General features: G+C 33.7%; 1 non-coding gene across 1 annotated transcript; it reads left to right on the forward strand.

Annotated features, from left to right (window-relative positions):
- The first annotated feature begins 804 nt into the window (after positions 1–804).
- Positions 805–912, forward strand: LOC112780321 (small nucleolar RNA R71). Its single transcript, XR_003191166.1, has one exon. It is a non-coding gene; the product is annotated as a small nucleolar RNA R71 (small nucleolar RNA).
- The last annotated feature ends 22,605 nt before the right edge of the window (positions 913–23,517 follow it).

The following is a 23,517-nucleotide window of genomic DNA, read 5'->3' on the forward strand; positions in this document are numbered from 1 at the left end:
GATCACTGCCTCTTCCTCCTCTCCAGGTTTGGCCATGTGGGTTATGTTGATGGCCTTGCACTTTCCTTTTGGATTCTCTTTTGTATTGCTTGGGAGAGTACTAGGAGAGAGTTCAGTAACTTTCTTACTCAGCTGACCCACCTGTGCCTCCAAATTTCTAATAGAGGACCTTGTTTCAGCCATGAAACTTTGAGTGGTTTTAATTAAATCAGAGACTACAGTTGCTAAGTCAGAATGGCTCTGCTTAGAATTCTCTGTCTGTTGCTGAGAAGATGATGGAAAAGGTTTGCCATTGCTAACCCTATTTCTTCCACCATTACTGTTGTTGAAGCCTTGTTGAGGCCTCTGTTGATCCTTCTATGAGAGGTTTGGATGATTTCTCCATGAAGGATTATAGGTGTTTCCATAGGGTTCTCCCATGTAATTCACCTTTTCCATTGCTGGGTTCTCAGGATCATAAGCTTCTTCTTCAGATGAAGCTTCTTTGGTACTGCCTGTTGCTGCTTGCATTCCAGACAGACTCTGAGAAATCATATTGACTTGCTGAGTCAATATTTTGTTCTGAGCCAATATGGCATTCAGTGTATCAATTTCAAGAACTCCTTTCTTCTAATTCGTCCCATTATTCACAGAATTCCTTTCAGAAGTGTACATGAATTGGTTATTTGCAACCATCTCAATGAGTTCCTGAGCTTCTGCAGGCGTCTTTTTCAGATGAAGAGATCCTCTAGCAGAGCTTTCCAATGACATCTTGGACAGTTCAGAAAGACCATCATAGAAGATACCTATGATGCTCCATTCTGAAAGCATGTCAGAAGGACACCTTCTGATCAATTGCTTGTATCTTTCCCAAGCTTCATAGAGGGATTCACCTTCCTTCTGTCTGAAGGTTTAGACTTCCACTCTAAGCTTGCTCAATTTTTGAGGTGGAAAGAACTTTGCCAAGAAGGCATTGACTAGCTTTTCCCAAGAGTTTAGGCCTTCTTTAGGTTGTGAATCCAACCATGTTCTAGCTCTGTCTCTTACAGCAAAGGGAAAGAGCATAAGCTTGTAGACCTCAGGATCAACCCATTGGTCTTGACAGTGTTACAGATTTGCAAGAATTCAGCTAAGAACTGATGAGGATCTTCCAATAGAAGACCATGAAACTTGCAATTCTGTTGCATCACAGAAACTAATTGAGGCTTAAGCTCAATGTTGTTTGCTCCAATGGCAGGGATTGAGATGCTTCTCCCATAGAAGTTGGGAGTAGGTGCAGTAAAGTCACCAAGCACCTTCCTTGCATTGTTGGCATTGTTGTTGTTTTTGGCTGCCATGACTTCTTCTTGTTTGAAAATTTCTGTTAGGTCCTCTATAGAGAGTTGTACTTTAGCTTCTTTTAGCTTTCTCTTCAAGGTCCTTTCAAGTTCAGGATCAGCTTCAACAAGAATGCCCTTGTCCTTGCTCCTGCTCATATGAAAAGAGAGGAGAAGAAAATATGGAATCCTCTATGTCACAGTATAGAGATTCCTTGAGGTGTCAGAGGAAAATAAAAATAGAAGGATGAGGTAGAGAAGAGAGAATTCAAACTTATCAAGAGGGACAGAGTTCGAATTGCTGATAATGGAGAAGTGTTAGTCCTTTAAATAGAAGGAATTGAGAAGAGGGGAAGAATTTTTTAAAGTAAAAAGATTTTGAAATAATTAAAAGAAATTTTGAAAATTTGGTAAATGATTTTCGAAAACTAAGATTGGGAAAGAAATTAAGTGATTTTTGAAAAAGATTTTGGAATTAGAAATTAAAAGATATGATTGAAAATAAATTCTGCAAAAGATGTGATTGAAAAGATATGATTGAAAATCAAATGAAAAAAGAAAGTTTTAAAATTAAAGTTGATTACTTGACTAACAAGAAATTAGAAGATATGATGCTAGAATTTAAAATTTGATCCTTTCTTAATAGGCAAGTAACAACTTGAAAATTCTGAATTAAATCAATAATTGTAGCAAGGATTTTCGAAAATAATGATAATTAAAAAAAATGGAAAGAAATTGATTTTGAAAGGATATGATTGAAAATATATGATTTGAAAAAGATTTGATTTTGAAAAATTATGAAAATTTGGAAAAGATTTGGATTTTCGAAAATAATGATAATTAAAAAAAAATGGAAAGAAATTGATTTTGAAATGATATGATTGAAAATATATGATTTGAAAAAGATTTGATTTTAAAAAATTATGAAAATTTGGAAAAGATTTGGATTAAAAACAAAATCTTCCTTCTAGTGTCCTCCTGGCATTGAACGCCCAGAATGGCATCCATTCTGGCGTTGAACGCCCAGAATGGTATCCATTCTGGCGTTTAACGCCCAAAATGCTACTTTTTGGGCGTTTAACGACCAGCCAGGTACCCTGGCTAGCGTTTAAACGCCAGTTTTCCTTCCTTACTGGGCGTTTTGAACGCCTAGCTTTTTCTCTGTAATTCCTCTACTGACTGTTCTGAATCTTCAATTCTCTGTATTATTGATTTGAAAAGACATAATTTTGAAAATTTTTTGAATTTTTAGAGAGTAATAACAAAATGAAACTAAATCATGAAGAACTAAGATCAAATAAACAATGCATGCAAGACACTAAACTTAGAAATTTGTATACTAAGGACTATAACAATTTGAAAATGCATATGAGAAACAACAAAAGACACAAAACAAGAGAATTTAAATATCAGAGCAAGAAAATCATCAAGAACAACTTGAAGATTATGAAGAACATAATGCATATATTCGAAAAAAATGCAAGTAGAATAAAGACATGCAATTGACACCAAACTTAAAATTAGACCCTAGACTCGAACAAGAAACATAAAATATTTTTTATTTTAAGATTTTATAATTTTTTTTGTGATTTTTCGAAAATTATATGGAAAAGAAAATAAAGAGATTCAAAATTTTTAATAAGAATTCCAGGAATCATGCAATGTTAGTCTAAAACTCCGGTCCAGAAATTAGACATGGCTTACTAGCCAGCCAAGCTTTCAGTGAAAGCTTCGGTCCAAAACACTAGACATGGCCAATAGCCAGCCAAGCTTTAGCAGATCATTACTTTCAATAGCAGGATTGATAGAAATCAACAAGCTCTTGTGATGATAAGTTGAAACCTCGGTCCAAAAGATTAGACATGGCTTCACAGCCAGCCAGACTTCAACAAATCATCATGAAACTCTAGAATTCATTCTTAAAAACTATGAAGAACAAAATAGAAAATTTTTTGTATTTTTGAAAAAAAAATTTCGAAAATAAAAAGTAAAAAGCTTAAACATAAAATAAAATTACCTAATCTAAGCAACAAGATGAACCGTCAGTTGTTCAAACTCGAACAATCCCCGGCAACAGCACCAAAAACTTGGTGAACGAAATTGTGATCATCAATGGCGCCAACAACTTAGTACGCACAATTGTAATCTCAACTCTTTATCACAACTCCGCATAACTAACCAGCAAGTGCACTGGGTCGTCCAAGTAATAAACCTTACGTGAGTAAGGGTCGATCCCACAGAGATTGTCGGCTTGAAGCAAGCTATGGTCATCTTGTAAATCTCAGTCAGGTGGATTCAAATGGTTATGGAGAATTGATAATTAAAATATGAATAAAACATAAAATAAGATAGAGATACTTATGTAATTCATTGGTAGGAATTTCAGATAAGCGTATAGAGATGCTTTGTTCCTTCTGAACCTCTGCTTTCCTATTGCCTTCATCCAATCATTCATACTCCTTTCCATGGCAAGCTTTATGTTGGGCATCACCGTTGTCAACGGCTACTTCCCGTCCTCTCAGTGAAAATGGTCCAAATGCGCTGTCACCGCACGGCTAATCAGCTGTTGGTTCTCGATCATGTTGAAATAGGATCCATTGATCCTTTTGCATCTGTCACTACGCCCAACACTCGCGAGTTTGAAGCTCGTCACAGTCATCCCTTCCCAGATCCTACTCGGAATACCACAGACAAGGTTTAGACTTTTCGGATCTCAAGAATGACCGCCAATAATTCTAGCCTATACCACGAAGGTTCTAATCTTAGATTAGAAACCCAAGAGATACACATTCAAGCTTGTTTGCATGTAGAACGGAAGTAGTTGTCATGCACGTGTTCATAGGTGAGAATGGTGATGAGTGTCATGGATCATCACATTCATCATGTTGAAGAACGAATGGATATCTTAGAACAGAAATAGGCTTGAGTTGAATAGAAAAACAATAGTACTTTGCATTAATTCATGAGGAACAGTAGAGCTCCACACCTTAATCTATGGTGTGTAGAAACTCCACCGTTGAAAATACAAAAGTAATGAAGGTCCAGGCATGGCCGAATGGCCAGCCCCCATAAAGGTCTAAGATAGCACAAGACTAATCAAAGATGGATTAAAAATACAATAGCAAAAGGTCCTATTTATAGAGAACTAGTAGCCTAGGGTTACAGAAATTTGTAAATAATGCAGAAATCCACTTCCAGTCCCACTTGGTGTGTGCTTAGGCTGAGGATTGAAGCTTTCACATGTAGAGGCTTTTCTTGGAGTTAAACGCCAGCTTTTGTGCCAGTTTGGGCATTTAACTCCAGCTTTTATGCCGGTTCTGGCATTTTGACGCCAGAATTTCTATGCTGACTTGGAACGCCGGTTTGGGCCATCAAATCTCGAGCAGAGTATGGACTATTATATATTTCTGGAAAGTCCAGAATGTCTACTTTCTAACGCAATTGAGAGCGCGCCAGTTGGGCTTCTGTAGCTCCAGAAAATCCACTTCAAGTGCAGGGAGGTCAGAATCCAAAAGCATCTGTAGTCCTTTTTCAACCTCTGAATCAGATTTTTGCTCAGGTCCCTCAATTTCAGCCAGAAAATACCTGAAATCACAAAAAAATACACAAACTCATAGTAAAGTCCAGAAATGTGATTTTTATTTAAAAACTAATAAAAATATAATAAAAACTAACTAAAATATACTAAAAATATACTAAAAATAATGCCAAAAAGCGTATAAATTATCCGCTCATCAGCTACCCAAGAAGAAACAATATCCTATTAAAGATTGCCGAGTGTCAAGACATCTAGCCCAATCAGAGTCACTAAAGTCAAGAAGATGAATTTATGATTCTCTTGGAAAAAACTTCCTTTATTGGGGCTAGTTTTCAAATATAATAACACATGCTTGGCAACTTGAAGATGAAAGGCAGTAGGAGATGCCATAAATTGACTCAATTATTGAGTGGCATACATGATGTCTGGTCGAGTATTAGTGAGATAGATAAGTCTCTCAACCAAACAACGATAAACAAAAGGGTCAGATAGCAGGGGACTATTGTCTTGATATAGTCTTGTGGCACTGTCCATTGGAACAGAGGTAGGTTTGGCACCTAGTAAACCAGAATTCTCCAAAAGATCAAGACAATATTTTTTCTATGATAAGCAAATTTTCTTTGCTGATTGAGCAATCTCGATATCCAAAAAATATTTTAATGGACCAAAGTCTTTAATTAGGAAGTGTTAGTGTAAAATAGACTTAATGACACCAAGTTCAGAAATAGAATCACCACTGAAAATGACGTCAACATAGACTAGAAGTATAGAAATTTGAGTACTAGTCTATGAAGCACGGATACTTCGCTGAGTTGCCGTGTCTGTGTATCGGACACATTTCAAACACGACACTCACCGACACTCGTTCGACACACGTATCTGCTGTGTCCAACCGTGTCTTAATAAAAAATAAAAAATTCTTCTCCGAACACGTCTGGACACACCTAAATACCATCACGTGTCAGCGTGTCCAGTCTTATTCTTAACATATATTCTTAAAATAAATTTAGATATAGTATATATCATTATTTATTAAAACAAAAAATATTTTAAATACTTGATATAATTAAAATAAGACATTAAAAATAATTAAAAAATTTAATTTATATTTTAATATCAATAAAATATCAAAATATCATTACGATTTATCTAAAAAATACTTTATATTTTATATGTATGCGTGTCCCTGTGTCATATAAGATTTTTAAATTTGTGTGTCGACGTGTCCCGTATCGTGTCTTGTCTCGTGTCCGTGTCAGTGTCTGTGCATCATAGGTACTAGTGAATTTAACAAATAGACTATAATCAAATAAGATCTACTGATATCTATGAGATAGTAAAAGATAAGAAATTTTGTCATATCACATACAATTAGATTGTCGTCAACCATACAATGACTTCAGCTGTAACACTCTACCACACAGAGTTTTACGCTTAAGCCGTAAAATAGAGGTGGTGTGGTATTATGACCTCTAAAATAAAATATACATATATAGTAATAGTTGAAAAGAATTTATAATGAGGAGTCTTGAAGGTTTAAGCGAAATCGCAAAAAGAAAAGCGCAACGCTCACGTAACAGAAACTTAAAAAGGAAGAAAGTGAAGGTATATGCACATAAGGAGTAGAATATTAAAGGTACAAAATATCAAGCTCCGTACTCGACCTGCGAAGCCAAGGCCGGCCGAAGAATATCATATATATATATATATATATATACATTCCTAAAACAACTCAAAATACATGACTCAAACTCCTATTTCTCCATGAAGCCTCTAGGAGGAACAAAAGTAAAGCATATGTAGAGGAGAAGTTTATACATATACATATACATAGCAAAATACAAAAGATAACATCCCAACTTCGATTGCGATAAGAAAATCCAAACGCCTAGCAAGGTGCCTCTCGACTTGCATATGAAAAATGACAACATATGTATGGAATGAGAACCGGAAGTTCTCAACATGGTAAAGGTGCTAACGTACATAATATATAAGGTCCCTGAAAAGTGAGAGGTGATCCTAGAACTTTGACTCTCAGATTGAAAACTTAGTTATATATTAAATCAGAAACCAGGTAAACTATCTAAGGTACTTATGTTCTAATCCAAATATGACTTAACACCTCAATTTCACTCCCCTCCAATCTTTCAAAACTCCGGTGGAACAACCCTTGTCACTCCTTCGTCAGACAAGGGATCTCTCAGTTGCATAGACATATAATACAGACAAAGAAAACATAGAGAGATTGTAGTTACAGCAAATATAACATATAGAAATTAGGCATAGTTGATCAAATAGGAAATCCTAAGTAATGCAAATTCAAACAAAACAGACAAATGCAAATGATGTATGCCTGCTCTATGGCTGATGAAATCATTTGTCAGTTATATAGCCAAACCCTACATGTTCGGTAGTTAACCTTGGACAGTCCATTTGTGCACGCATCCCCAAGAGTTTATCCCCAAAAATTCCCCCAATGAAATGAAATTTCATGATTGATATATATAGGGAAATTTTTGGGGCGTTAAAGTGTCTGGCCACATCTTGCGACTTAGGGTCAACAGAGTATCGAGTCTCAACCAGAAGCGAGTGGTGGCTAGCCGTGCATCTACCTAGGAAAACTAAAATCTCAGATAAATGGAAGTGCCTAAGCCAAATAATAATTCAATATCAATCATTCATTATTAATTTTGTCATCATTCATAACATCATCATCATTTTCGCACTTCCTCAGCCACAAAATCAATACTTCAAAATCTTTCTTCACCGTCAAGTTAACTCATTCTCAAAGTTTACCCCTCTCCCTATGTTTAAGAACTAAATTCGAGACTTTAGAAGGTAACTATAGAGGTTTAGAAGTTAGAAAATAAGTTGAAAACACGAAAAATACACTTTTTCCAAAAATAGGGGTTCTGCGTACGCAAGCCATGTTTTGCATACGCGGGGGTGTTATTTTTCTAATTTGCATATGCAGCTTCTGTCCGCATACGCGAGCCTCCAGGACAGGGAAGCTGTCTCGCGTCGCGTGGTATTGTCCACGTACGCGAGATGTTTGGGCAGAGGCCAGGGTTCGCGTTGCATGTGTGTTCGTGTACGCATGCCCTTCAAAATGATAAAACACTGTTAACTTCTGCAAAAATCATTTTTGCATACCAAACTTCTGATGTGCATAACTTTTTGAAAAATTATTTCTTGTCTGTTCTTTGAAAGGCATAAATTTCACGAATCCAATTTTCATTTAAAATAAGTTTGACAAAAGTTGAGGGTCCGAAAGCTGAGTTATGGCTAGCCGAAGTTTGGTCAAAAATCAAGTTTTTACCAAAAAGCTCCAAACCTCTATTTTACAAAATCCAAAATCTTAAACCAAGGTTTCACACTTCAAACAACATCAAATATACTTAAAGCCATTCCACATCCGTTCCACCCCTCCTACAACATTCCAATAATCAATTTTATCAGTTTCAACCCAATAATTAATAGCCAACAACAACTCAATTCATCAATAAATCATAGCACAACTTATAATCATTCATCAACCCTCATCAATCACTGCAATCATCAATTATTACACATTTAAAAAATTAAACTCACATATCCACCAAATCACTAAACCTCAACATGTTCATATAGTTCAACCTATCCTACAGTCATCTAGCCTAAGTTTTCACGTTACATTATATATTATCTATGAAAAACCAAAACCATACCTTAGCCGATTCCTCCCTAATGCTCGAAACACCCTAAGGTTCCGAACTCACAAGCTTCAAGCCCCAATTGCTCACCAGTCACCAACTCAGTTTCCAAGGTTCAGTCTCAAGCATCCAATATTGCCAATTTGTCTCCAACCCACATAGTTCACTCAAATTCTACACAATTATCAGAAATTCAATATAAGGTCTACTACATCAACATGTTCACAAGAGTTTATAGTTTTCTCACCTTATCCACGGTCATTTGAGACAAGACCCAACAAGTCTCTAAGATTAATTCAGCCCTAAAGCACCTAAATCACATAATCTCTCGAAATCAAATTCCAATTTTTTGAAATTACAAGGAGGAAGGCTGAGCAAGAATTAGCAAGGTACTTACCAAATTGTTTAGTGAATTTTTCAGAGCTCGACACGGTGGTCGTGTAGCCGCAAACGGTGCGGCAATCGGAGCTCTGGATTGAGAGTTGTGGTGAATTGAAATTGAAACAAGGGTTTGGTGTTCCTTCTTCACTCTCTACCCCCCTTTCAGCGTGATTCTCATATGATTGGGGATGAAGAGCTAAATTGCATATTTTATATATTGGGCCATGGACCCGATCCAACTGGTTCGGCCCGACGGTCTGGTTTTGGGCCAAAATCTTTAAAATTAGTGTTAAAATTCATATTTTTAATATGTTTATCTCTTTGGATTAATAAAATTTAGTTTTCTAATTCTTTTTATTAATAATTAATTTATTGACTAATTATTCACTAATTACGTGGGGTTTACATCAACAGCTGGCAGCATTGATTTGGTTGAGGAGATGTAAACCCGGGTGGCAGAGTCATGTAAAAATCTTCAGAAAAGATCCTCATTTAAGAAAGCATTATGGGCTAATGCTTCATAGAGGCCAATACCAAAACTATTCTAATGGTGGCAGATTGACAAACAGGAGAGAAGGTTTTTACGAAATCAACACCTCCAGTCTGGGTGAATCCTTTGGTTACAAGGTTCGATCAACAGATCTATCAAGCTTGCGTTTGATGTGATAGACCCATTTACAGCCAACTGGCTTAATATCTCCTGTACAATCAACAAGACGCCAAGTTTTGTTCAACTCAAGAGCATCCATCTCATCTTTCATAGCACTACGCCAATTAGAGTGTTGATTGGCCTTAAATGACTTTGCCTCAACATCAGAATATAGAGATAAAAGATACTTATTATGTGAAGATGAAAGAGAAGAAAAAGACTTGAATGAAGATAAAGGATATCTGTATTTTAAGAGAGAGTGATTTGTGGAGGTGAGAGAGGAATTACACAAGTAATCAGAGAGATATCCTGGAGGTCGATGAGGTCGGTCAGAATGACGAAGATGGAATTGCTCAGATGGTGAGGAAGGTGACGTGGGATGAGAAGGTGATGGTGGACTACTGTCTAGTGCGGAAGAAGAGGAGGGTGTATGACTCGAAATAGATTCGGTGGTCATGAGTTCAAGTTGGTTAGGATACGACAGTGAGGAAGAAAGAGAGATTGTTGGAGAAAATAAAGAATTAGATGGAGGTGGGTCAATGGGTATGAGTCAGGGTCCAACTAGAAAGGTTGGTATTTTTGGGTTATGTGTGTTGACTGAAAAATTATTTGGTTCAGAATTTACTGTTGGGTTGGAAGGAGAAATTAGACCATTTGTGTGGACCAAAGGAAAGACTAATTCATAAAAAATAATATTTCTAGAAATTTCAATCTTTTTTTCATCCAAAAGATAATGATATATTCTTTAAAATTATTTTGAAAACCAATGAAAACACTCTTTTTGGCTCTTGGATCAAATTTTGATCTATTTGTCACAAAATATAAGCATCCAAAAATTTTGAGGTCATGATAATTTGATGGATGATTAAATAAAACTTGAAATGGTGTTCTAAAATTAATTACAAATGATGAAACTCTATTAAGCAAATAAACATATTTAATAGCATAAGACCAAAAAGATAATGGTAAATTAAATTGAAACATAAGAGCACAAGCTATATTTAAAATATGTTGATGCTTGCGTTCTACTATTTCATTTTGTTGAGGGATTTTAATACAACTACGTTAATGAATAATGTCATTTGAAGCATAAAAATCATGTAAAATAAATTCTGGTCCATTATTGGAACGGACAGTTTTAACTTTAGAGTTGAATTATGTTTTAGCTAAAGCAATAAAATTCTTTACATGATTTTGCACTTCTCTTTTTGATTTTAACAAAATAACCCATATAAAATGACTAAAATTATCAACAATAGTTAAAAAATATTTATGATTATGAATAGAACTTTTTGTCAAAACGGATCCCAAATATCAAAATGTAATAAATTAAAACTTGCATTAGCTTTATTAAAACTTTAAGAAATGAAAGTTTCTTCTATTTAAAAAAATGACAAATATCATAAGCTTTATCATGATGCATGGAAATAAAATAAAATTTCTTATATAAATAATTAAGTCTTTGTTCAGAAAGATAGCCCAAACGGAAATGCCATAAGTCGGATAGCGTAATGATTGATTTTGTTTTGATGGTATGAATGGAGTGTGAAGTTGATAGATTTTGAGTGAGGGTATTTTTAACAAGATACAAGCCTTTTTTCATTCTACCTAAATCAATCTTCTTCAAAGTATTGGCCTGTAAAGTGCAAGAATAAAATGAAAAAGTGAGTTGACATTGAAGAATGGAGGTAATTCTGGATTTGAAAATAATGTTAAAATTGAAATAAGAAAAATAAAGAACATTATGAAGGATTAAAGACGAAGAAAATTGCAGAACACACTTATAAGAAGCAGTGACTTGAATGTTATTTAGTAAGTGAATGATAATGTGAGAGATTTTGTATATGATATAAACCAAAATAAATTTGATGCAATATAATTTGTGGTACTAGAATCAATAATCTAAGAATTTAAAAAGGTGTTTTTGTTAGAAAAATTATTTTAAGATAGGAAATTAGTTTAAAGAACAAAGGTAATGAGTACTTGGATTAGGCAAAAGCCCATTTTGATTTAATGACCCATTATCTCTACATTTTGAGGAGGGATCAGCCGTTTTGAGAAATACTATGAGAACTTGTTGTTGGGTTAGTGAAAGGTCCAAAATTGGGTTTGAATTGGGCTGCTGGATATGCCTCTCAACATGACCTAGGGCTGCCCTCTCATCATGAACTGGAGCGGCAATTGAAGAAGGCATGGTGGCGACAGCATTGGTGGAGGCAACGGCGTGATGTGAACGACCAGGGTGATGTGGATGCCTTAGAAGGTACTCGTGTTTCGAGTAGTAGACTTCAATCATGTGGCTGCTGCGACCGCAATAAATGCAGACTTTGAAGAACCACTACGTCTCAGCTGGAGGAGAGACCACTGCAACCGCGACGGTGTGAGGGGTGCCGTGAATTGACGGCGGAAGTGATGGAGCGCAAATCGTCCAAAATTCTAGTAGCAGCTTGTAGTTGTTATTTGTGTTGGATGAACAATGCAAAAGCTTTGGTTAATGTGGGTAATGGGTCGAGAAGAAGTAATTGAGATCATACTATCGAAAATCATTCATCCAATTCCTTGAAAAAATGAATTATGAAATCTTGTGATATGTGTAATGTTTCTGGATAAGAACAGACCGGAAGAGGGCGAGAATTGATGAGTTCCTCCCAGAGAGACTTCAGTGATGTGTAGAACTCGATGACTTATAGATTGCCCCGCTTGAGTGCATAGCCTTCTTCTAGCAACTCAGCGATTCAGAGAAAATCGCTCTAAGCAAATCGTTCTTTCAAATTGGTTCAGACAAAGGAAGCAGTAGCAAATAGATGACACTGGGTTATAGAAGGGGACAGAGAATGAAACAACCAAGACGAGACCAAGTTGTTGCAACGTTCCTAAGTCGGGAAAAGAGGATCATCAGGCAGAGGAAAGGATATAGAACCTGTAAGAAATCTATATTTATTTTTGGAAATTATAGCATAGTGAATTATCTATTCCATGAATGGTAGTTATTTCCTATTAGAACAGGGTAACCAAGACTGAGGTAGTCACTTGGATGAATGTAATAGGGATTGATTGGATCCTGAGCTAAATTGGAAGGTTGATTATTCATTGTGGGAGGGGGTGAAGGAGTTTTAGGATTTGAATTAGTTGGTTTATCCATGGATATCAGCAGAGTTCAAGAGGAGCTCTGATACTATAATAAAACTGAGTATGCATAGGTAAAGAATGTTGTGTTATGTATTTACAAAGGTAAAGCTAAAATATATAGGCTAAAATTGTAATCGAATTTATGTATTCTATTAGGCTGAATTTATGGAACGGTGTGAGACTTCTTTGTTGTTGCCATGGGTTAAGGTAAAAGAGTGATTTAAGACATGATCAAAATAATATAATGTCAAATACTTATAAGTACGATCCCCTTCCTGCATATTTAAGAGACTCAAATAATTTTTTCTATTTGATATAATATCTTGTCAGTCATGTAATTAGTTTGATTGCTATGACTAGCTCTATCATATGAGGTTTGATCCATTTTCACTGTCAATTTTTTACAATTTATTGACTCCAAATCAAATGCAAAATTATATTTGACAGAAACTTTGGAAATTAATTATTGTTCATAACTACGTATTGTGCCATTAGCTCCAAATTAGATGGTTTAGATGTATATAATGCTCCTTCCTTCTTGAATTAACTACTAATTTAATGTTTAAATGAGTATACTTCAGTAATTTTGGTTCCATTTCAACCATCAAAATGACCTTTTTGACTTTTCTGAGAAAAAATACTCATGGTTCTAAAAACCAGACCGAATCAGTCGGTCTGACCAGTCTAATCGTGAACCGATAGTAATTATGGTCTGGTTAGCTTCCTAAAACCGTTGCTTCAAAAATTGATGGAAAACTGCTAAACCGGTCGAGAATTGGCTTGTTGGACTAGATCGAGAACCGGCCGGTTTTAGAAAAACGTCGTCGTTTTGGCTCATTTGGCCTCCTGAACCATGCCTGATGTCTCTCACTCTCACTCTCATTCCTCTCAACCTCGACCAGAGCTCTAAATTGGTGAATCCCCCTTCTCCAACCCTAGCCTCTCTTTGAGCCACTACCGCTGCCCGTCCGTCAAGCCACTGTCGCCGCCCACCCATCGAGCTCAGCCACCGTCCGTCCGTGTAACCATTGCTCTTTTCTTCCGCGAGCTTGGTCTAACCCTTGTCTTCATCTTCTCGGCATCATCATCAACTTGTCATCTTCTCGTCGTCGTCTAGTCGGCATCTTCTGTTAATCAACGGTCTGTCGAGGTCATCTTCGAAGGTTAGTGGCTCAATGCTCGCTTGTTCTTCATTTTTTTTTATGTTCTGTTTCTGTGATTACTGATTAGCTCTGATCTGTGATTAGATCTGGTCTGTGATTAGCTCTAATTTTGTGTGTTGTGATTTTATTGATTATTGAATGTCTTGTGATTAGTTTTGGTTCTTTAATGATTAGTTATTAGCTCTGGTTCTTTACTGATTGGCGATTAGTTCTTTACTTATTAGTGATTAGTTTTGGTGCTTTACTAAATCGAACGACGCGGCTTGAAAATATGTTGCTTTACAAGTAGTGAATGAAAAGCGACAATATCAATGCATATTGAGGGTTGGTATGGGGTCTGGTTCAATTTGCACCACACAGGAGGTTTGTGCAGTTGGGCGTGGTCAGGTATGAACGTTATTTTGTTTTATTTTATTTTTCAATTTGGTGATATCTTTGATCTTTGTTGTCTGTGTTGGTGTTTGTTAATGTCCTGAAATTTTGAGTTGTTTGTTAGATATGAGTTTAGATTGTGATAAATTTTGATAATTGTTATATTTTGAGAAAGTTTGGTTCAATGATTAGGTTGAGCTTAATTGCAGAAAAGGTCTTGCTACTCAGTTGTAAGGTTGGTACAGTATTAACTTATCAAATGATTAGAATTGTATTTTCTTTAAACAATGTTGACTTATTGAATATTATTATGATTAGGATTGCATTTTACTTTAGATGGTGATGATTTTCTTATGGAATGACTAAGTTTGTATTAGACTATTAGTATGTATTAGGGTACTTATTTATAATTTATTTATTATTTTATTCTAAAACGATTTTTTTATTGGACTAATAAATCAGTAAACTAGTTACTAGAGTAGTTCCATGACTAATCTGATTTTTAGAACCTTATACTAGTAAACCAAAAAGTGATCAATATCAACATAATTCAAAAATTAAAATATAATTGAATTCAAATGATGCAAATAATGTATCTTAATCATGTATAATATTCACTTTTCAATTTTTTTAGCCGATCAATGCTATTACAAAAAATATTTTCATTACCGTCAAATTCATAGTGAAAAAACTGACAATGATATCAAAAATTTTTTTTCAAAAAGTTTAACGTTAAAAACACAGATTTAGCATTAATTCTTACCCTAAATTTAGTGTCATGTACTTTTTTAAAAATGGTGTGTACATTAACGTTAGATTTAGCATCGAATTAGTTTAACAGTAATGTCATAGATCAAAATTTTGTATTATACTTATGCATTATTCATTAACGTCAGATTTAGCATCGAATTAGTTTAACAGTAATGTCATAGATTAAAATTTTGTATTATACTTATGCATTATTCATTTTATCGCCGAAAGTTTTTATGGTAATCTCAATATGGAGAACAAAATCTAAAACCTATAAAATTGTCTAATTTTCCTAAATTTATTTAGTCTATATAGAAACCTAATCCCAAGTTGTAAATTCCTTTAGAATAAAAATTAAATCTAAAATTCAAAAAATATTCTTACATTTATGGGGTATATCTGAGTAAGGTGAAATAAAGTTCTTTTATTTGGTCCAGACCCAATCGAAGATAATCATTAAAATGAATTTATTTTTGAGACTTTTATTCAAACCTATATATTCAAGCCAAACTAAAATCATGACAAAAAAAAAAAAACTAAAATCGGGTATATCTGAGAACAGATTGGGCCAACAAGCATTACAAAGATGGCATAAGTATGAAAGCAAAGCAATGGCAGCAAAAAAAAGTAGTGTCGATGGCACAGCAGTGGCGACAACACAATAGAATAGATCTTTGAGGTAACACCCAGAGAGTGAATAGATTAGAGAATGCAAGAAGATAGGCCACAGAAGTAGCAACAATGAGTTCAGAGAGGTGACGGAGAGAACTTTATTTTAAAATTTTACTCATTTTAGATGGCCCAAATTGAGAAATCACTTGCCTCACTGGGAGCTACACCCAGATTTGAATTCTCAATGAGAAATATAGTGTGTGCGAATGGATGTGTGTTGTGTAATGTGTAAGACCAAAAAAAAAAAAAATTTGAGGAACCATATTCAATGTTTACTGTAGTATTATTATTACCTTTTTCATTATCCAAATTCATTCAATGGTTTAAAGCTTTTTTTAGGGGAAATTCAAAGGTGTAAGATCTATGTAGTAAGGATGATAATAGAGTTATGTACGGCGAGTACTCCTTTGTTGCATCTCATATCCATATCTTCTTCCATTCTCCCCACAAGTTTTTATTTATCAATTTTCTTGGCAGAAACGGATGCCTATAGATATTCGTAAGTATTAATTAAATTTTTTTATAGAAAAGTAAAAAACACAAAAAAATAAAATAAAAAATAATTCAACATAATTTAGTTTAAAAATAAAGATTCATAATTTATTTTAAAAAAAAAAACATAAAAAGTCATTCACATCATTTCAAAGTCAAACTATTTTAAATATATAAGATTATTCATGTATTGTCTATCATATTTCTATAATAATATATATTGTTTAGATCCATTTTAACAACAACAACAATAATAATTAGAATTCTAATTTTAGATTTTTACATGTCTAAAATTTAATGATTATATTGTAATTTTACATCATAGTGATTTAAGAAGTAAGAATCTCTTTTTTTATTCATCTCCATTTATTTGTGGGGAGGAGTCTCAATCCTTATAAAGATTTGACAAATCTCTAATTTTATCTCTGACATATTTTTGGCTTTACTTTCGTCCCTACAGCAGATAATCTTCGAATATACTTCTTTTAGTAGTTCTTTTTTTTCGTCTCTAATATGGAGAAAGAGTACATGGAGGAAATATCCATTTTTCAGAAAAAACCAAATCAGATCTACGGACTAAAACTAGTTTTAATATAAATTCATGTAATTTATGTTTTTTTTTTTTTTTAACTGAGACCGAAATTTAATATAAACCCATACTTTCCTGCCTTTTTATTCTTTTTTTTTTTTGTTACACTGAACGTCTGGACCCTTCTTTTGAAGATTTTGGTTTCAGCCAGTTACTGTGTCTGAATTTGGGTTTCCTTGTGAGCTTGTCCATTATTATTTATCAGTTTGGGCCCAAACCATACATATGTGGTAAATATGGGTCTGGGCTCAGCCCAATACGAAAACGAAGTTATAAACTTTTGTACATCTGAACTTTCCCTGTTAGTGGGCCGAGAGGAAAAAGAAAAAGAACTTTCAAGGGATATATAATATACTTGCCCAAAAATAAAAGGGATATGTAAGTTGTTATGCATCTCGCCAAAAAGAAAATCTTTTGTTATGCAATGTAAGATAAATTTTCAGACCCCTGACCAAAAAGAAAAAAAAAAGAGATAATTTTTCAGACCAAAAACAGTAAAAGATTCAAAATTTTTACTGAATTGTTTTTTTTTTCCTTAAATATAAAGAAGTAAAAGAAAAGGAGACAAGAGCCTTGATATTTTCATGGATAATATAATTTTAAGTATTAATGTGATTGCCAATAAATTATAACTCAAATAGTATAGTTTTCTTATATTCACCTAAAAATTAGTTATTTACAAAAAAATTTAAACATAAAAATATTTTTTTTTTAATTATGTTTGTAGATAAAATGCATTAAAATCTTATCTATGAAGTCTTTTTAAGAATATATATCTAACATGTAGTTATTTTATTATAATTTTAAATTTGTCAAACATTTATTTGTATTTTTTAAAATTATTTTCATCAATAAATTTATTTTCAGATACGTGCATCATGAATAAATTATTGCAACAAAGGATTATTACTATTATTATTATTTTTTTTTTTTTACCAAAGATAGGAGACTGGAACCCACAACCTCTTAATTGAGTATGGAGAGACTATGTCATTTGAGCTATTACTCGTTGGCATTATTATTATTATTATTTGGTGGCTGCTATATCTGTAGCCTGTGCCGGCTTCTGTCATGGCCTTTCATTGTTTTCTCGAATAACAATGAGGTGAACAAGTTGATGAGTGCTAGATTCAAGAGAGATGATTGCACTTCTGTCACATTACATGTATATATGCATATATAAATCAACTAGGACGAATTTTGGGGTGGAGATACATACCCCCTGGCATAAACTTCACTCGCTGTGGCAGATAGATTAAGAAATTAAAATAAAATACTTACCCTTCACATCAAAGTTTTCGGCAACTTGCATTGTATTAATTAGTTTTTATTATAAACTTTTTGGGTCCTATCCTATCTCTGCTCTGGAGGGGAACCCTATTCTTTATCATCAGCTTGTTGTGATGAACGTTTATCCAATTTCAGGTTGTTATAAAATAATCAAATAAAGATTATTATTATTAAAGTTGGACAATGCAAGTGATGATTATCGATCAAAATTCAAAACATAGACATGCACAGAGGAGAATCATCTACACTTCATCTTCAACTAGTTGCAATTGTTTTTAGTACAACTCACAAAATTCTGTTCAAATATGTAGAGTTGGATAATAAAAAAAAGTAGAATAAACATCATATGAAAAACATTCTAGAAAAAAAAGAAAAGAGAGATAATGAGAATAAATATTTTTTTATTATTTTTATCATTCATATATATACAAGTTTATTTACTACATAAAATATTAAATACCTAAATTCTAATAAATTTATTCTAACAACCTCTATATAATAGAGGACTTAAAGAGTATCTAATTAACAAAGTAAAATATTAACTAAATTTATATAATTACATATACTAACTCTTATAACACTATTATTAATATAAAGCCTCAGTTAGTAGGAGCACATGAAAATTAATAAGACTTAGTTTGTCATTGCAAGAAAAGAAATTTTTAAGTGAAAGTGGTTTGATTAGGACATCAACAACTTAGTTTATTTAAAAAATTGGCAGCTTAATCAGTCTTTTTTGAACTCTATTATGACAGTCAATCTTTATATGCTTAGTCTCTCATAAAAGATTGGATTAACAACGATATTTAAACAGATTGATTGTCACAGTACATAACAATAAGACGAGAAAGAGGTATTCTAAAGTATTTCAACAAGTAAGAAAGCCACACTCCTTCACAAGTGACAAGAGTTATTGCTCTGTATTCGGCTTCAACAGAGAAACGAGCTACAATATGTTGCTTCTTACTTCGCCAAGAATCAACTACTTTCTAACAGACAAACAAAACCTAAATATTGAAAGTCTAGTGTGCTCCCTAATATGAGTTAGAGAAGGTAGTAAGTGTGAGATTGTTGGAGTTGGAAAATAGCACTTCCTTGGCCAGAGCAGCTTCAAGATCTTGAAGTACATAGAGAGCATCTTAGAAATGTTTTGTTGTGGCATAATCTAGGAACTAACTAATCTTGCTAACAGTGAAGCATATATCTAGCTGTGTATTGATGAGGTAAATTAAACATCCAATAAGCCATCCATAAGGAGCAACATCATCAAGAGGAGTTCTTGAAGATTTAGATAAATGTGTTTTATAATTTATTGGCGTGGAGGCTAATTTTGCATTCATCAAGCCAAACTCATCAAGGAAGTCAAGTGTATATTTGCGTTGATACATGGCAATTCCTTGTTGACTTCTAGTAACTTCTTAACCATGAAAAAATTTTAATTTGCCAAAATCCTTAATTTTAAACTTGTTATCCAGAAGCTATTTGATCCTTGCAATTTCTCTCTAATCATCCCCTGCTAAAACCTACCGTCCACTTAGACAAGAATACATGTGAAGCATGAATAAGATGGTTTAGGAAAAAACAACTATTTGATTTTGATTGAGCATATCCATCGTCAATGAGAACATAGCACAACCTCTGATGCCACTGCCTACTAGTCTGTTTCAAGCCTGTAAGACCCTGAATTTTTTTAAAAATTAAATAATAAATTATTCGTAATTTATTATATTCAAGATTTTATTTTTAGATATTTTCATATTAATTGGGTATTTTCTTATTTATGATTTAAAGTTTTAGTAATTGAAAAGTAATGAAAATTTTATGTGTGATGAGCGGATAATTTATACGCTTTTTGGCATTGTTTTTAGTATGTTTTTAGTAGGATCTAGTTACTTTTAGGGATGTTTTTATTAGTTTTTATGTTAAATTCACATTTTTGGACTTTACTATGAGTTTATGTGTTTTTCTGTGATTTCAGGTATTTTCTGGCTGAAATTGAAGGACTTGAGCAAAAATCAGATTCAGAGGTTGAAGAAGGACTGCTGATGCTGTTGGATTCTGACCTCCCTGCACTCAAAGTGGATTTTCTGGAGCTACAGAACTCAAAATGGCGCGCTTTCAATTGCGTTGGAAAGTAGACATCCAGGGCTTTCCAGAAATATATAATAGTCCATACTTTGGCTGGGTTTAGACGACATAAAAGGGCGTTGAACGCCAGTTCTACGCTGCTGTCTGGAGTTAAACGCCAGAAACACGTCACAAGCCAGAGTTGAACGCCAGAAATACGTTACAAACTGGCGTTCAACTCCAAGATTGACCTCTACACGTGTAACATTCAAGCTCAGCCCAAGCACACACCAAGTGGGCCCCGGAAGTTGATTTATGCATCAATTACTTACTTCTGTAAACCCTAGTAACTAGTTTAGTATAAATAGGACTTTTTACTATTGAATTAGACATCTTTTGATCATTTTTAGATCTCTAGACCTCCATGGGAGGCTGGCCACTTGGCCATGCTTACCCTATGTTCACTTATGTATTTTTAACGGTAGAGTTTCTACACTCCATAGATTAAGGTGTGGAGCTCTGCTGTTCCTCAAAGACTAATGCAAAGTACTACTGTTTTTCTATTCAATTCAACTTATTCCGCTTCTAAGATATTCATTCGCACTTCAACCTGAATGTGATGAACGTGACAATCATCATCATTCCCCCACGAACGCGTGCCTGACAACCACTTCCGTTCCACCTTAGATTGAATGAGTATCTCTTGGATCTCTTAATCAGAATCTTCGTGGTATAAGCTAGATTGATGGCGGCATTCATGAGAGTCCGGAAAGTCTAAACCTTGTCTGTGGTATTCCGAGTAGGACTCTGGGATTGAATGACTGTGACGAACTTCAAACTCGCGAGTGCTGGGCGTAGTGACAGACGCAAAAGGAGGGTGAATCCTATTCCAGTATGATCGAGAACCTCAGATAATAGCCGTGTTGTGACAGAGCATTTGGACCATTTTCACAAGAGGATGGGATGCAGCCATTGACAAGGGTGATGCCTCCAGACGATTAGCCATGCAGTGACAGCGCATCGGACCATTTTCCAGAGAGGATAAAAAGTAGCCATTGACAACGGTGATGTCCTTACATAAAGCCAGCCATGGAAAGGAGTAGGATTGATTGGATGAAGACAGCAGGAAAGCAGAGGTTCAGAGGAACGAAAGCATCTCTATACGCTTATCTGAAATTCTCACCAATGAATTACATAAGTATTTCTATCCTATTTTATTTATCTTTTAATTATCTAATTATCTAATCCAATCACATTTGAATCCGCCTGACTGAGATTTACAAGATGACCATAGCTTGCTTCATACCAACAATCTCCGTGGGATCGACCCTTACTCACGTAAGGTTTTATTACTTGGACGACCCAGTGCACTTGCTGGTTAGTTGTATCGAAGTTGTGAATGAAAAACGATTTATTAAGACGTGCGTACATAGTTTTTGGCGCTGTTACCTGAGATCACAATTTCGTGCACCAAGTTTTTGGCGCCATTGCCGGGGATTGTTTGAGTTTGGACAACTGACGGTTCATCTTGTTGCTCAGATTAGGTAATTTTCTTTTTGTTTTATTTTCAAAAATTTTTCAAAAATATTTCAAAAATTTCTCCTTTGTTTTCGAAAAAAAAATTTTTAAATAAATGTTTTCAAAAGTATATTTTTCTTCAGAATTTTTAAGAATGCATTCTAGTGTTTCATGATGATTTGTTGAATCCTGGTTGGCTGTAAGCCATGTCTAATCTTTTGGACTGGGGTTTCAACTTATCATCACAAGAGCTTGTTGATTCTCACACACTTAGTTGCTCTATACATGAAAAGTATCAATATCTTCTAAAGCTTGGCTGGCTATTAAGCCATGCCTAACCCTCAGATTGGATCTTTAGACTAAGAGTATAAGATTCCTGGAATTCATATTAAAAATTTTAGAATCCTTATTTTTATTTTTCAAATAATTTTCGAAAAATCCAAAAAAATCATAAAATCATAAAAATAAAAAATATTTTGTGTTTCTTGTTTGAGTCTTGAGTCAATTTTTAAGTTTGGTGTCAATTACATACTCATCTTGCATTTTTCGAAAATTGCATTCATGCATTGCATTCATCATGATCTTCAAGTTGTTCTTGATAAACCTTCTTGATTGATCTTCATATTTTAGTGTTTTGTGTTGTATGGTGTTTTTCATATGCATTCTTGAATCCATAGAATCTAAACATGAAAGATTTCTAAGTTTGGTGTCTTGCATGTTTTCTTTGCATTAAAATTTTTTTCAAAAATATGTTCTTGATGTTCATCATGATCTTCATAGTGTTCTTGGTATTCATCTTGACATTCATAGCATTCTTGCATGCATTCATTGTTTTGATCCAAAATTTTCATGCATTGCATCATTTTCATGTTTTTCTCTCTCATCATTAAAAATTCAAAAATAAAAAAAATATCTTCCCCTTTTTCTCTCTTAAAATTTTGAAAATTAGATTTGACTTTTTCAAAAAATTTTAAAATCTAGTTGTTTTTATGAGTCAAATCAAATTTTCAATTTAAAAATCTTATCTTTTTCAAAATCTTTTTCAAAAATCAAATCTTTTTCATTTTTCTTAGTTATTTTCGAAAATTTTAAAAATATTTTTCAAAAATCTTTTTCTTATCTTTATCGCATAATTTTTGAAAATAACATCATCAATTAATGTTTTGATTCAAAAATTTCAAGTTTGTTACTTGCTTGTTAAGAAAGATTCAAACTTTGAGTTCTAGAATCATATCTTGTGATTTCTTGTGAATCAAGTCATTAATTGTGATTTTAAAAATCAAATCTTTTTCAAAACTAATTTCAATCATATCTTTTCAAAAATATCTCTTTATCTTATCTTTTTCAAAATTTGATTTTAAAATATCCTTTCTAACTTCTTATCTTCTTATCTTTTCAAAATTGATTTTCAAATTTGTTTCAACTAACTAACTAACTTTTTGTTTGTTTCTTATCTTTTTCAAAACTACCTAACTAACTCTCTCTCTCTAATTTTAGAAAATATCTCCCTCTTTTTCAAAAATTCTTTTTAATTAACTAATTATTTTAATTTTTGATTTTAATTTTCGAAAAATTACTAACCTTTTTCAAAAACTATTTTCGAAAATCACTAACTCTTTTTCAAAAATAATTTTCGAAAATTCTCCTTCTCTCTCATTTCCCATCTGTGTTCGAATTTTTTCTTCTTCTTTTCTTCTACTCACACAGGGACCTCTATACTGTGGTAAAAAGGACCCCTATTATTATTATTTTTCTGTCCCTCTTTTTCATATGAGCAGGAGCAAGGACAAGAATATTCTTGTTGAAGCAGATCCAGAACCTGAAAGGACTCTGAAGAGGAAACTAAGAGAAGCTAAATTACAACAATCCAGCAAGCACCTTTCAGAAATTTTCGAACAGGAAGAGGAGATAGCAGCCGAA

The sequence above is a fragment of the Arachis hypogaea genome, chromosome 19, assembly GCF_003086295.3.
Source record: "Arachis hypogaea cultivar Tifrunner chromosome 19, arahy.Tifrunner.gnm2.J5K5, whole genome shotgun sequence".
Classification (NCBI taxonomy): Eukaryota; Viridiplantae; Streptophyta; class Magnoliopsida; order Fabales; family Fabaceae; genus Arachis; species Arachis hypogaea.